Source organism: Octodon degus, unplaced genomic scaffold (genome assembly GCF_000260255.1).
Source record: "Octodon degus isolate 3935 unplaced genomic scaffold, OctDeg1.0 scaffold00061, whole genome shotgun sequence".
NCBI classification, from domain to species: domain Eukaryota; kingdom Metazoa; phylum Chordata; class Mammalia; order Rodentia; family Octodontidae; genus Octodon; species Octodon degus.
In genome coordinates, this window is record NW_004524637.1 from 12,645,685 (window position 1) to 12,662,361 (window position 16,677).

The 16,677-nt window shown below is 36.0% G+C and overlaps 1 protein-coding gene across 1 annotated transcript in view; it reads right to left on the reverse strand.

Moving 5' to 3' along the window:
• The window catches only part of Adgrb3 (adhesion G protein-coupled receptor B3), a 336,851-nt gene that overhangs the window by 304,894 nt on the left and 15,280 nt on the right, over window positions 1–16,677 (reverse strand). Inside the window, exon 2 of the mRNA XM_004634385.2 lies at window positions 15,612–15,655. The gene's annotated coding sequence lies outside the window, so the exon portion shown is untranslated. The remainder of the gene's footprint in view (window positions 1–15,611; window positions 15,656–16,677) is intronic.

Sequence of the window (16,677 nt, forward strand, 5' to 3'; positions counted from 1 at the left end):
CCAAATCTTGGAAACAACAAAGATGCCCGTCACCTGAGGAATGGATGAAAAAGATGTGGTATTTTTATACAATGGAGTGTTACTCAGGTATAAAGAATGATAAACTCGAAGCCTTTATATTTAAGTTGATGTCACTTGAAGATATACTCATAAGTGAAATAAACCAGACCCACATGTGTAAATATAGTATAGTCTCCCTAGTATAAGAACTCAAAAGAAGAATAAAAATAGAAAGGTATAACACAATTAAAAAGGAAAGCAAGAACTTGAGGATTAGAAAATGAAGAGAGAGCAAGGAGAAAAGCTGGGAAACATGTCAGGGGCAAAGCCATACATTTATATGCACAAGATGGGTAAGGCAATGATCCTGAGAAAAATCAGCAGATTTTTGACACTAGCAGGTAATTGGTAGGCTTCTCACCCTGACTAACTATATATGCTGATACCTGTGAACCAAGCAACTGCATTGCAGATAGCAATGTGTAATAGAAGGGTCATGCTTGGAATACCTGTCACTCTGGTCTTCTATATACGTACTGCTTGTCCTGACATACGGTCTCTCAAGTAAATGTTTGTTTAAAAAAATAAAAGGGTAATAAACGAAAACAAGAGACAGGAAAGAAAATGACACAGGACTGTCTTGTTACCATGCTGTATATGGTCAGATTTCTACATTTCTGTGTAAACATATGCAACCATTTATTCCTATTTTTAAAATATTTTTTATTTAAGTTTTTTTCTTCATATTCTGTAGGGACTTAAAGTTTAACATATCAATATTTAATAGAAAATACCTGTTCCATGTTATGCCTAAGAGGTTTGATACTCAGACAGTGAAGTTAAGCTCAACTGCCTATACTGTAGGGTAATAATAATAAGCTTCTCTTCTGGAGGGTTAACAACCTAAATTTGCATACCAAAAATTAGGGAAAAAGAAGGGCTGCAAGGACAGTCAACATTTTGGCCCTAGCCTTTCAAGGTCAGTGACAACTCAGGACATAGGAGAACATGTACTGCAATGTCATGTAATTCAGTTATGTCCCAAATTTTCTGATCAAGGAGAATATGGGACCACAGAGGAAAGTGATTGATGATGTAGAGTGTGCCTAAGGAGAGTCACTTGGAGAGAAAATATTCTCTCAGGCTTTCATAGAGAGCAAATTGGTCAAGTAATGGCCATGACTCATGCACAAGGCTGACACTCACAAAGGATCTGTAAGCTGCAGTGCAGAGTTTTGGGTTAAATTCTGAGTGGATTTGACTGCTTTATCAGATACAGAAATTACGTTTCTTGTTATAGAGGTCTTGCTTTATTTTTGTCTTAACCATCTAGCAGAAAAGTATACAAAACGAATTCTAAAAAGTAAAGCCATGTTAATATGCTGAAGTGTAAAAGGCTCAAGTCACCAACTTCTGACATTGCTAGACCTACAGAGAACCCACTACTATTATGGACTACTGGACTATACTGGTATATTTTATTGAACTGATGCAGCTACAATATTTAAATGATAATGGAATACCCTATTCTGACAAAACTAAACAAAAAAGGGGGAATACAAATGAATGACCATTTTGTATTTATATATTCAAAATAGACTAGACATGCAGTTGTATTCTCTTAATTCAATAAAAGAGATTTGTTCAAATAGTGTTTGTGGACAGGATATCATATCTGCATCTTGTACAATGAAGAGCCACTAAGACAACAATATACAATGTATTAATTATTGAAACTGTGCTAGTAATTGGTTTTTGAAACTGTCTCATTGCTATTTCTCACTAAAATTATTAGAAAAATAAACTCAGAACTGCTTGGCTTTCATTTCATTATTTATTTCTTTATACATTTTTAATTAATTAATTAATTTGATACAGGGTCTCATGATGCAGCTTAGACTTGTAGTGATCCTGCTGTCTCAGCCTCCCCAGCACTGGAATTACAGGGATGCACCACCATGCTTGGTTTTGGTGGCTGGCAAGGTGTTCCCAGAGCCCCAGGGCTGGCACGGCATGTGGTACTGGGTACTGAATACGGGTCCTTTCGCTTGCCAGGCAGGCACTTAGATCACAGAGCTATCTATCCAGCTCTGCATTCCATAATTTATATCCACCACTTCTCAGATATTACACAATTTAATTGATGACTACTTTGGAGCCAGCAAGAAAGTCAAGTAGACAGTGATAAAAAAACAAAACGAACACTCATGCAAAAGCATCTGGAGCTGAAGAGAACTGCGTGATCAGTGTCACAGCTGGCTAGGTGGCCAGGAAAGCCTGTGAGATCCTGAAATGATGCCTGGCCTGGCCCACTTGGGGGCGCTTGCTAAATGAACGTTACTTACATAAATGGATGATGCCATCTTAGAATGAGTTAGTGAGAGGCACATCAATTAACTGAATTAAATGACAGTCCCTGGTCTGCTTATTTTGATCTATCTGCTCATGAAACATTCACTTCTTTAATGCAATGTAATTTAGCTCTCATGTTTATGATTTTATCACCCTCCAAAAACACTGTCCCAATCTAAGCTTCTTAAGATGTTCTGTTTCGCTTGGTGATGCATGCTGAGACCTTGAATAATAGAGAAACAATAAATTCTCAAAAAATACTTGTTATGTACATAACATAGACAAGTATTTTTCTGAACTCTTCATGAAGACTGTAAAAATGAAAATTTAAACTTGGCATCCATTTCTATAATGTGAAAAAATTAAAAAGAATTACTGTTAAAAATACTTGTCTAGTACATTAATGGATTTACAGCTCTTAAATTTACAGGGCTCCTTTTGAAATCTCTTTGGAATTTACAAAAATGAATGTGACACCTCTGAATTCGTTAAACAACCAAGGGTTCTCTAGAACCTCTACCTTCAGTTTAAAGGGTCCTGCATTAAAGCAGTATCACAAAGCAGAGGATAATGCAAGTTGTATTTGGGCAGATGCATCATCAGCCTTGGTTGGAAAGAATCCACACCAATAATTTTTAAATTCAGTTAACATTACATAACCTAGCAAAATGGAAAATAAAAGACTGTGAGTCAGAATTAGGAGGAAATAAAAGCGAGCAGAAGTGAACCAACAAATATTTCAAACATAAATATTGTCAGCCACAAATTATAAAACTGGGCTTAGTAGGTTAATAAAAAAGTATAAACATAAATATTCCCATATAAAACAGGAAACTGAAAAGCCATAGATCAGATTAATAATATGTCCAATAGAAACACTGAAAACGAAAAAAGGGATAAGTTAAATTTTAAACTAAATGAATAATTAAAAAACAATTTAGACACAACTAAAGAGAGAAGTAGTGAACTGAATAATGTGTTGCAAGGGATAAGTAACAGCCCGTATTTGTTCTTTCTCATTACTATAACAAAATATCTGAGGCTGGGTAACTTTGTGAGAAGTTTATTTTGGCTCATATTCTGGAGATGTGAGGTCAAGGATTTACATCTGGCTTCTAGCAGGCAGGGAGCTAGGGCATCACAGGGCAAGAGAGACGGCACGAGTGTTGGAACCTCTTTCACTCGCTCCCTCCTGTCTTACACAGCTGAAAACATCCTGCTGTGGCTCTCTCTTGATGACCTTATCTAATTCTAATAACCTTCAAAGGGTCTATCTCTAAACATCATAGTCAGATTACTTCCCCCTTCCTGGGGGACACACTCAAACCATGTCCAGAACACAGCAGAGTGATTAAAAATAAGAAAAGGAATATAGAATAATAAAATAATACTAAAAAGGAATATAGAAGATAGGCTATAAGATAAAGAAGATAGGGGAAACACTATTCAGACTTTCAGATGAAGATAAGAAAGACAGGGAAAGCTAGAGCTGAAAAGAGAGTGACGGAGAATTTGCTGTACCTATTGGAGACACTGATTCTCTGCACCTTATCCTGATATTGCTTGCAAATGTTTTCACTCATGGGCCCCAATATGATAAGAAATCCATATTTCCTGACTGCCAAGAGAGAATGTATGCTGGAAAGTACTGTTTCAGCAGGAGTTTGCATTTTTTCCATAAAAGATTATAATATAAATATTATAGGGTATGCAGGCATTTATGCTTTCCATTGTGTCTTGGTTTCGCAAGTGTATGCAGCACAGGGGCGGCTTGAGACAACACATAACTAGGCTTGGCTAGAGCTGATAAAACTTTCAGTACGAAGATAGGCAAGCATGGATCAGGGCCATGGGCTGCAGATTGCCAGTTTAAGCATTAGAGGACCAGGACAAAGGTTATAAAAAAAAAAAAAAGAAAGAAATGTTGTGTCACTTAACCTCCAATGTTAGGCCTCCAGGTTCATATTGACGGAATCAGGCAGTGTTTTCAGAACTTTACAGTTTAAGCTAATGGACATAATGGATTGTTAATAATATTGGAGGCAATTATGTAAACTAATAAAGTTAGGACTCTTTCAAGGACCACACACTTAAGATTCACTACCACAAAATCTACCACACAATTTAAAACATTCTCAAATTTTTGGACATATTTATTGGATAAAAAGCTTTCCCCCAAAAAAGCTGAAACAAGATTATTTTGAATTTATAATACTTTTGTGAGTAGTATACAATTACAGATATCACAAAATATCAAAAAGGAATACAGTATAAGGCAGAAAACCCAAAAGGAAATAAAGGGTTTTTTACTTTCCTACCAATGAATTTTGAATTTTACGGCTTGTTTTAAAGAAAATTAAGGTTTCAGTAGTGCTTTTTACATGATTTTAAAAAAACATGATCTTTTGCAAATGGAAAAAATTCATCAATAATAAATCTGAAAAATGATAGCTATCCTAAAGTTGGGCCTCTATGATATATCTGACTTTTTGGATAAATTTCAGTTTAATTCGTAAGAACTACTGTTTTGACAACATAAAAGTCCAGTGCTTTCAATTTTGGGGCACTGTGAACACAATCAGGGGGCAGGAAGCCGAGCGTAATTTTGTGTTGCTAGAGAACTGATCTTTGACCTTAAGAAACAAGAACAGAGCCTATGCAACCATTACTTTGTAGGTACAAAACTCCAGGAAATTATCTTATTTCTTCAGTGACATCCAAACTAGCTCTGAAGGTACTCCCTGAAGCTACCGATAAGGCAGGAGTACGTCACGGGCCAGCCAAATAGTTATTTTTTGTACTTCAATTACTGCGTGAGGTACAAACCCTAGATTTACTTTTACATTTACATTATCTTTAGTAACTAATCAATGAAATCCAATATGTTGACATCTTGGACATATAGTATGCATATTAGGAATTACACATAGTGATATTAATTTGGACAGGTGAACAGAGATGTTTGTTAAATAATTACACTTTCTTTTTAAGGTATTGACAGTAATGACTGCCACAGCTACATTTTTATAGATGTTATGTCTGTCCAATCTGTGCAATAAAACTAATGCAGTTTCTCATAGTTAAACAGTTTTTAAAGCCTGTCTCTGGTTCACTGACTCACCAAGACATTCTGGAAACTGTAACCTAGGCAAGGAATGAGTATAAACAGGCTGAAAAATTTGAACGTAGACTTTCTTTCTTGCTGCTCACAGAAATGCTTCAGTTAGGTAACTGCAGGTCTCTAAAGGACTCTTCTATATTTTGCCCAAATAATAAAGGCTTATCACGTGACTGTTTTACATGGTCAGCTACTATCAGCTAATTTTCTTTCTCAACCCTGTAAGTTTCTAACAACTATTTATTTTTTATTATTTATTTATTTATTTATTTGGCCAGCTCAGCTTGCCCTGGCAGTAGGGCTGGCACTGCATGTGGTGCCAGGGAAGACCCACGGTCCCTGCACACTTGCCTAAGTTTGCCTAAGCAGGTGCTAATTTAGACCACTGAGCTATCTCGCCAGCCCCTATCTCTTTGTTCTGTCATTCCTTTCTTACAATCATAAGAAGATTAATATTTGTTTATATTAGGATTCTTCCAGTCTGATTCAGTTTGAACTTCATAAAAGAACTTTAGCACATGACTAATCCCTGGATGGAAAGACTGACTATCCAACAGTAACCTCATTTTATGTAATTGCTTTGAATGTCTGATGTGTGACAGGTCCTTAGCACTCACACCTAATGAATGTCCCTAATGCACAGGCATACCCACCATGCAGAGCACAGAGACAACGGTGACAGTCTTGCAAGGGGCTGGGGCATGGGCTTTACACTTGCTAGGGACTATACTGTGAGGCAAATGAAATGGTGCTTTTCAGTATGAATGGTGAAAGGAAGGAAAGATGTTCTGAATACGAAGAAATAAGGAATAACAGAATCATAGGAATCACTTCAATTACTTTACTTTGAGAAAAAAATCATAAATCTTGGTCAAGATGTGACTATTGCTGTTCCCAACTCTGATAAATCATTTTGAAATATTGAAAAATGGAAAAGTTTGGTTCCTAAAAGCTTTTGCTTTCAACTACAAGATGGGTAAATAAATCACAAATGAACTAATAAATGTTTAGCAATAAATAGTTAAGCAATGGTGAAACAGTTACCATGACAACGCTTAGTTAAATCCCTGGGCGCAGTGACTCCTGCCTCTAACCCAAGCACTCAGGGGCACAAAAGCAGTAGAGTCACATGTTGAAGTCCAGTCTAGACAAATTAGTAAGTTAGCAGACTCTGTCTCAAAATTAACAATAACAATAGCACCAACAAAAATGGACTGGGTATCTAGCTCCATACACAGATGTTGATTGCAATCACCAGTTCTGTGGGGAAAACAAAACAAAAATCCCTGAAATTTGTTTAAAAAGCAAATATGATCCTTCAGAGACCTGACTGCACCACCTAAATGATGCTATATGTTCCACAGAGCAACACTGTGGGATAATTTAAAGCAGGGACAATTGGCTGCCCAGGAATGTAGTAACCAAAAATAATGAAATATTCAAAATCCAAACTTGAGAACTACTCCAAGAATCTGTAAATGGTCAATCATTCAAACAATAAATTTGTACACCATTTTACGGAAAATATTTAAAAAGAAAAATGTCTCCTGTTTAAAATAAGTATATGATCTTGATACACCAAAGCACAAAGCAGTGACTTTGTAGATATGGGTGAATGTGGAAGTCCAAGGTGGTCATAAACTTTGGGGCCATCATATTGGTGCTAAAGTTTCATAAGTAAAGCACATTCATGCATTGTTTTTGTAATTAATATATAGACAGAATTAAAAATCAATTTTAACAGCAATTAAAATGGATAGAAACTTGGTAAACCAAAACCAGAACACAGAAGTGGATTCTGAGTGGCCTGCAGGATGCATGAGAGTTATGATCTGTGGGCCCAGTGTATGTAGGCAGAGAGTTTTTCTGGTACAATATAAGAATTTTGGCAGACTCTGGGCAGACTGCGGGCCTCTGGTGAGCTCTGATCTTCCTTAGACCACAGCCCACAGGTATGGAACTTCTGTTGTGCCACTCTAAACTTTTAAGAACTTAGGAGGACACAGGGTGGCCTTGGGATGGAGGAGAGCTGAGATCTGTGGAGCCAGTGCTTGCAGGCATGGAGCTTTCCTGGTGCCATTTAAAAAATTTTGGCACACTCTAGGTGGCATGCAGGATTCTGGGTGATTACTGGGAGCTTCAAAAATGCCAAAACACAGGAGTCAAAGACAATCTCAACCCTCCAATCCACTCAGAACAAATCTAGGAGAAAATAACATATAAGAATTTGGAAATCACACACCTGAAATCTTTCAAATGATAGCAACTGAAGTAAGTAAACAAGAAGTCCACCATGCTATAGAAGAAATAAGATCAGAAATAATCTCTCAGGTCCAAAATGAAAGGAAAACAATCGTGAAAGAATTGTTCAGAACAGCTAAAGACTAAACAGATAGAAAAATAGAGTAGAATATAAAAATGATGGAAACAATAAATGAACAGTACAGAAAAGCATCAGAATGCATGAAACAGATTTAGACAGTGATCCAGGAAATTAAGAACTCCACTGAAATCTGTCAAAACTACCTGAATGAAACTGAACATAGACTTTCCGACCTCAAAGACAGTGGTGAAGCTAATAAGCACCAAAGGAAAAATCTCTTAAAACTAAAAAAGAAACCAGGAAATAACAATTCAGCGGGTACAAGACGATGCAAAGAAAAATCATATAAGAATAATGGGTGTTAGTGAAGCAGCAGGAGAGAGTACAGATGACATAAAAAGACTATATGCAGAAGCACTAGCACAAAAATTTCCAAACATGAGAAAATAACCTTACATACTGAGAAGTGAGGCATATAGAATGCCACACAGTCATAATTACAATAAATCCAAACCTAAACACACAATAATCAAGATCTCAAAAATTCAGCAGAAGAATATAACATTAAAAGCTGCTAGAGAGAATAAACAGATCACCTACAAAGGAAAGCCCATCAAAGTTACAGCAGAATTCTTAACATAAACCATCAAATCAAGAAGAGCTTGGAGTGAAGTATTTCAGGTCCTCAAAGAAAATAACTGTGTGTGTGTGTGTGTGTGTGTGTGTGTGTGTGTGTGTGGCCAGCTCAGCCCACCAGGGGGCGGGGCTGGCTGGCATGTGGTGCTGGGGGATTGAACCGTGGTCTTTGTGCTTTGTTAAGCTTGTTCTAAGTAGGTGCTTTAGACCACTGAGCCATCTCACCAGCCCCAGAAAATAACTTCTAACCCAGATTGATGTATCCTGCAAAACTATCTATCAAATTCAATGATGAAAGATCCTTCCAACACAAAGAACAATCGAAGAAATAAATGACCACCAAACCAACTCTACAAAGAGTACTGACAGATATTCTAGAGACAGAAGTGATCACAGCTTCAAAAACAAGAGAAAGGAACATGTAAATAAAGCAAGTAATTAAAAAGAGGAAAAATGTATGAAATCTATAACAGGAAAATAACATGACAAACATAAGCCAATACATATCAGTTATAACCACCAATGTAAATGACCTCAATTCACCAATCAAAAGAAGCAGATTGCAGAGTGGATTAAGACACAGAATCCAACCATATGCTGCATACAAGAACCACATTTAACTCAAAAGGAAATTCATAGACCAAAAGTCAAAGGATGGAAAACAATGGTCCATGTCATAGGAAATCAGAAAAAAAGTACGGGCAGCTGTCCTGTTTGCTGACAATATGAAGTTCAAGACAAAAATCATTCAAAAAGATAAAGAAGGTCACTACATACTTGTTAAGAGAAAACTGTAAGAGGAAGAGACAACAATTCTAAATATATATGTACCCAGTGAAGGAGGACACTCCTACATAACATAAATTTTGACAGACATGAAAAATCAAATGAGCAATAATGAGGATGTTTACATGCTGCTGTTACAAAACCATAGATCAGTGAAGCAAAAAAAAAAAAAAATCAGCAAAAGAATAACAGAATTAAACCAAACCTGAGAAGAAATTGACTTGGTAAAGCCTTACAGAGTGTTTCACCAGCAACAATAGAATACACATTCTTCTTAGGTGTATATGGGACATTCTCCAAAATAGCCCATATACTAGCACACAGAGAACTCTTAAGTAAATAGAAAGAAACTGAAATTATTTCATGAATACTATCTGATCACAATGGAAAAAAAATGGAAAAAGAAATGACAGAAACATGGAAATTAAATAAGAACTTCCTTAACAACCAGTGAGTCACAGATGAAATTAAAAAGTTAGAAAATATTCACAATCAAATGAAAATACAGACACAACTTACAGAAACAAGTGGGATGCAATGAAAGCTGTCTTAAGAGGAAAATTTATAGTGGTAAATTTGAATATTAAGGAAACAGAACAATCCCAAATAAACGATTTTATGCTGCACCTCAAGCCCCCAGAAAAAAAACAAGCCAAGTGCAAAGCCCAAAGAAGGCAGGAAATCATAAAAATTAGAGCAGAAATTAATGCATTAGAGATGAAAACAACACAAAGATAAATGAATCAAAGAGTTTGTTCTTTAAAAGAATAAATAAAATTTATAAACCCTTAGCCAATGTAATCAAAAAAAGAAAGGAAAAAATACAAAATCATGCAATAAAGAATGAAAAGGAAAAATTACTACAGACCCTAGAGAAATTCAGAATATCATCAATACCTACTTCCAAAATCTTTGCTCACACAGGAAGGAAAACACAGAGGAAATGGAAAGTTTCCTAGATATATATGAAATGCCAAAGTTGAGTCAAGAAGATATACAAACTATGAATAACCCAATAATGAGAAACAAAATTGGAAATGTAATATAAAACCTACCAATAAAGAAAAGCCCAAGTATCAATGGATTCACAGAAGACTTCTATAAGACATTTAGAAGAGATTTAATCCCAACTGTTCTCAAACTAACTCTCAAATGAAATAAAAGGGAAGCAATTCTCTCATACTCATTCCTGGAGGCAAATATTACTCTGATTTCAAAACCAGAGAAAATTCAACTGAAAAGAGAACTATAGGCCAATCTCTCTAATAAATATAGATGTAAAAATCCTCAGTAAAATATTAGCAAACAGAATGTGGCAAGTCATCAAAAAGATTATGCATCACAACCAACTGGGATTCATTCTAGGAATGTAGGGATGGTTCAACATATACAGAGCCATAAACGTAATATACCGCATCAATAGAATTAAGAACAAAAACCACATGATCATCTTGGTAGAAGCATAAAAAGCTTTTGACAAAGTCTAACACTCATTCATGATAAAACCCAACAGAAGATTAAAATAGATGGTCTATATCTCAATTTGATAAAAGCCATCTATGAGAAACCAACAGCCAACATCATGAAATGGGCAAAAACTGAAGGCCTTCACTTTAAAATCAGGAACAAGATGAGGATGTCCAATGTCTCCACTCCTATTCAATATAGTTTTGGAAATATGAGCCAGAGCCATTAGAAAAGAGAAATAAAAGGAATAAGGACTAGAAAAGAAGAAGTGAAATTATCATTATTTGCAGATGACATGATGCTTTACTTAGAGAACCCCAAAAACTCCACCAAGAGTCTTATAGATTTAATCACCAGATTTATTTTATTTTGTTTTATTTTATTTTTTGTGATACTGGGGATTGAACTCGGGACCCTGTGTTTGCCAGCCAGGCACTTATTCTACTGAGCTATCTTCCCAGCCGTTAATCACCAAATTTAGCAACGCAGCAGGATACAAAGTCAACACTCAAAATCATTGGCATGTTTGTACAGAAACCATAAACACACTGAGAGAAATTAGGGAAACCACATCTTTCACAATAACATCCAAAAAATGGAAATATTTCTGAGTCAATCTCACAAAGGATGTAAAAGATTTATACAGTGAAAATTATGGTACTCTGAGAAAGGAGGTTGAAGAGGATTTGAGAAAATGGAAAAATATTTCATGCTCTTAGATAGGAAGGAACAACATTGTGAAAATGGCCATACTCCCAAAATTGTTATACGGATTCAATGCAATCATAATTAAAATAACATTAGTATACTTCACAGAGATAGAGAAAATTTTCCTCAAATTCATTTGGAACGAGAAGAGACCCAGAATATCAAAGTCAATCTGGGGCAACAAAGGAAAGGCAGGAGGTATCACAATTACACTAGAAAGCCACTGTGATAAAATCAGCATGGTACAGATCAATGCAATAGCCTAGAAGATGCAGACACAATTGCAAACACACTCAGCCACCTTATCTTTGATAAAGGGGCCAAACGTGCTCACTGGAAGAAAGCTAGCCTCCTTAATAAGTGGTGCTGGAAAAACTGGTATTCCACATGCCAAAGGCTAAAAGTAGACCTATGCCTATCACCATGCACAAAGCTACAGTCAAAATGGTCAAAGATTTAACTGTTAAAACAGCAATGCTAAATCTTCTGGAGGAAAATGAAGGTAGAAATCTTTAAGACATAGGGGAAGGCAAAGAGTTCATGAACAGAAGCCAAACTGCATGGGAAATACTTCAAAGAATCAACAGCTTGGATTTCATCTCTTTTAAGTTTCTGCACTTCAAAGCAAATCTTCAGCAATGTAAAAAGAAAACAAACAAACAGAAAACATTATAGCTGACTGTGACTCTGACAAAGGCATTCTATCTAGAACATATAAAGAATTAAAAAAAAATCAAGCCCCCCAGATTCAAAGACTCAATCCCAAAAATGGGCATCTGAGATGAATATAATTTCTCAGAGAAAGAAATACAAATAACAAGTAAAAATATGAAAAAATGTTCAGCATCATTGGTCATTGGAGAAATGCAAATTAAAATAACACTGAGATTTCATCTCACCCCAGTAAGAATGGTTAACATCAAGAATTTAGCCACTCTACAAGGTGAGACCTCGTAGACCCTGTAGACCCGGTAGACCCTGTCCTAAACAATTTTTAAAAAAGAAAAAAAGAAAAGAAAAAGAAAAAAAAGTCAGCCAGGGTTGGTGAGACAGCTCAGCAGTCTAAAGTGCCTGCTTAGGCAAACTCAGGCAAGTTCAGGGACCACGGTTCGATTCCCACATCACATGCGGTGCCAGCCCCACCTCAAGGGTGGGTTGAGCCAGACACAAAAAAAAGAAGAAAGAAGAAGAAAGAAGGAAGAAGGAAGAAGGAAGAAGGAAGAAGGAAGAAGGAAGAAGGAAGAAGGAGAAGGAGGAGAAGAAGAAAGAAGGAGGAGGAGGAGGAGGAGGAGGAGGAGGAGGAGAAAAAGGAGGAGAAGGAGAAGCAGCAGCAGCAGCAGCAGCAGCAATAGCAGTAGCACCACAGCAATATATGTGCACCCATGTTCACAGCAGTGCAATTTGTCATAACTAAATCCTGGCAACAACCCAGATGCCCAGAGACTGAGAAATGGAGAAAAAAAGATGTAGCATTTTTACACAATGGAGTATTATTCAGCTATTAAACAGGATAAATTTGAGTCTTTTGTCAGTAAATGGATGCAACTAGATAACATGCTTAACTGAAATAAATCAGACCCACATGTGCAAACATTGTATTGTCTCTTTAGTGTGAGAATCTGAAAGAGAAAAATGGAATCTGAAGGGTAGAATAGATACTGGGAAAAGAGAATGAACTTATTCAAAAAGAAGAAGTTAATGAGTTGAGGAGAAGGACAGGAGAGGGAGCAGGAGAAAGAGATTTAAATTTATGCAAGCAGGATGGTTTGGACAAGTGTACTGTGCATTTCTGCTAGTCTATGGAAAGAACAATGCTTCAACTTGCTTAGTTTCCTTTTTCAATTGTTTGTACTGTTTCCCTTCTTAATGTCTTAAACATTTCTTTCTTCTTTTCTTTTTTTCCAATTTTACATGCATATATCTCATATGAATAACTGGTTGGAAGACAACACTTTGTATTACAATAAATACTGTGAAATTCATATTACTCTGTTGAGTGAAATGCTGTATCACTCGTAATTTTTTTGTTTTAATTCTAATTTGTACTCTCTTTAAAAAATAAAAATTTTAAAAAAGAATGCAACTTCTACTTTCAGCTTTCTGACCACACTCTTAAGAGCATCATGTAAGCCCACCCTTTTCTATATTAAAAGATGCAGCCTTACTTCTTCACTGTTGTTATACTTGAAGGATCTATACTAAAATTTAAAGGCACTGCATCAATGAAACTATTAGGCATATTAACACAAAGCATGATTAAAACAGAACAGATGTGAAAAAAGATATAAAGTTGTCTTAATCTTCATTATTTAAAAACTCAGCCAGAAAACCAATTTTAATGATGAAACAATCTGGTAAAAAGTGTAATGGGATAGAAATTCTATCACTACAGGGAGTTTTTTGATCATTTTTCAGATACAACAAAGAAACATGAACTACATTGATCTCTTGAGATTATCTGCTTTGAAACACAAATAAACACTCTTTCTCTGAGGATGAGCTTTTTTCTTCAAGGACAACTTTAAAGTTGGGTTTTGTAAAGCAATGCATGTTCTTTGTGATAGGTGAGAGGCATGCTATCAGCAGATGCTAAGGGAAGTTGAGTGTGATGGATTCCTAAGGTTAACAGTGACCTCTGAGACCAAGAGGTTGTAAATTAAATTTAACATCTTCTACTGTGTGTGAAAAGAAGCTAATAGAAGGATCAAATAGAGGAATGTTCCCTCTTGTAGTGTTCTTTCAATAGTCCTTTAGGACTTTTGGAGTTACTTTTTCCTCTGCTTAAACCAACACAGAAGCATGCTCTACCCATAAAAAGATAACAAAATCAAATCAAAGTTGGTTCTTATTCAAAGAAATAATCAAACAGCCACTGTGAGTTTAAGGGAGAATATTCTTCTTGAGTAGAAAATATTAGACTAGGTTTTTATAGCATTGCATTCTTCCCTTTGTTGTACAGATAATAAGCAACACCTCAGAACAGCTTGCCCAGTTGTGAGGAGACAGAGTAAATCTGGGAACATTTTGCTATTTAAATTTCTGTGCGGAATTTCAAAAAGAATAAACAATGATATCAGTAGAAACAATCAGATCATATTACTATCAGGGAAGGGAATCTATGGTACTGGGTTCAAAGATCCCTAAAACATCAGAAATTATAGCAAATAATTATGTTCAGCCTTACTGACTGGTGTCAATTAAAGATTATTGTCATTTAAACAATATCAATACTGTAAGACTAACAAAACTGTTAGAGGATTTTCTCTTTTGCTGGAAATTCTGGAAATATCTCTCTTCTTGACTCTTTGGTCAGAGACAACATCATAAAACCCAAGATACAGATCATATTTGGGGAGAACAACACCAGGAAAACCCTTAGAAGAAAAAGAACCCCAGAACTTGTGTTCTGTTCACCAACATGCACATAGCAGTAGAAGCTTTTGGGATGATTAATATTTATTTCTCTTCTATGCAAAAATAAAGAAACAAGGACAAAAAAACATAAGAAAGAAATGCAAAGAGTTTTTTTTTTACCTACATAAGTACTTCAAATATTACAGTTTAATACCTAACTATGGACAGTTACGCTTTTGAGACATAAATATCTCACAGATCTATCAAGTAGATAATGATGAATTTGGCCGGACATAATGCAATTACTCACACCAGCAACAGTGTAAAAACTCCAGAATCCTTATCCTTAGCACAATTATTTTCTTGCACTCATGGATTCTTAAATCACAAATAAAAAATTAAATAACACTCAATGTTTTTATAACAATACAATTTGGAATGAACATATAAACACTGCATTACTCTGTTAATAGATTCCAGGTCACAAAGGTCATGTTTTGCTAAAGGATGATAGAGCTTGCTTTTTTACTCTGCAGGGCTGAGGGGAACTACTAGAGAAAGACATTGAGCTTCTATAATTCTAAAATACTAAGCTTTGAAAACTCCCTCATGGAATTCACATCACATTGTGCCTTGCAGTTAGGTAATTTGACCCTCTTTTGGGCAGCAACCCGATGGCCTCGCAACACACACACATTCATCAAGCTGTCCTACAGACCCAGCAGAGCAAGGTGGGTGGCTTATGTCTGCCTATAACTCACATCCCACTTACTGATCAGCTTCCCGCTAGCTGGCTGGCGAAAAGAATAATTGAATGTACTTTGAATATTTAGTCTAAAGAAATGGAAGAAAACATCTGCTACTTACGTTTTCGAGTCATCCCACAACACACAGTAGGGGTTCAAAGTACCCTAAAAACAAGCAGAGAGAGGATGAATAAATCTTGAGCATATATGTCAAATACTAAATGATTATGCAAAATATGAAGAAAATGGTGGGTTTCTAATCTCAAGGAGGGTACTTTAAATATCCTTTGCCAATTTTTTTTTTCTTAAAAAATGTGTTTCTTTTCTCACGGATTTGGTGATCAATGTGTGAAATTCTATGAAAGCAATATCCAAATATTCCAAATATCCAAATATCACAACCTATATAGGATTTCGTTGAAAATTGAAAGTATCATATCCTGCAAGTCTTTATTTTACAAGTTCATTCATCTATAAATTGGGACTGCAACTTCATGGTTTTTTTTTTTCTCTAAAATAGTAACTGTGGGATTCCATCTAGGGAAAGCCAAAGGACTCACAGTGTATATCACAGTGAGACAGCCCCAGCTACATCTGTAGGCAGCCAACTCCCTCTCCAATCCTCCAGCCTCAGTTGATTCTTGCCCAGTGCAAGGGACGCTGGTCCTCTCTCTTGCCAGAGAGCTGGTTGATGTATTGTATCATCCTAATCAACAGCTAGTATTTGTATAGAATTGGGTTTAAAGAAACTGTAAAACAATTGCTCAACTTTCACTCTATTTCAAAATGATGTATTAAGCACTCACCATGTCAGGAGGGATGGCACGATGAGTTTTCCTAACTACTTTATGTTTCGAAGAGTTCTAATCATTGGATTATAGTTTTCCCTTTCTGCCCCATTACATTTACTGGGCTTTATTTTGCTTTCTGAAACTAACTTAATTTTTCTTTTAACAAAAATGTTTAGATATTTACTTCCAAAGAGTCTTCTCACATAGACTCCTTCAGTAGATTTTGTACGTTTTGCATTCCCTTATCTTCATTCACTTCTTGGAGTGCATTTAGGGGAATCATCCCCTGTGGCCAGCCCATCCTACCAAAGCCATATTGGTGTTTCCAGTTTAGATACTGCAGTCCTAGCAAATGAATTATGATCATGTCAGGGATTTGATTCTCTCTCCCTAAGC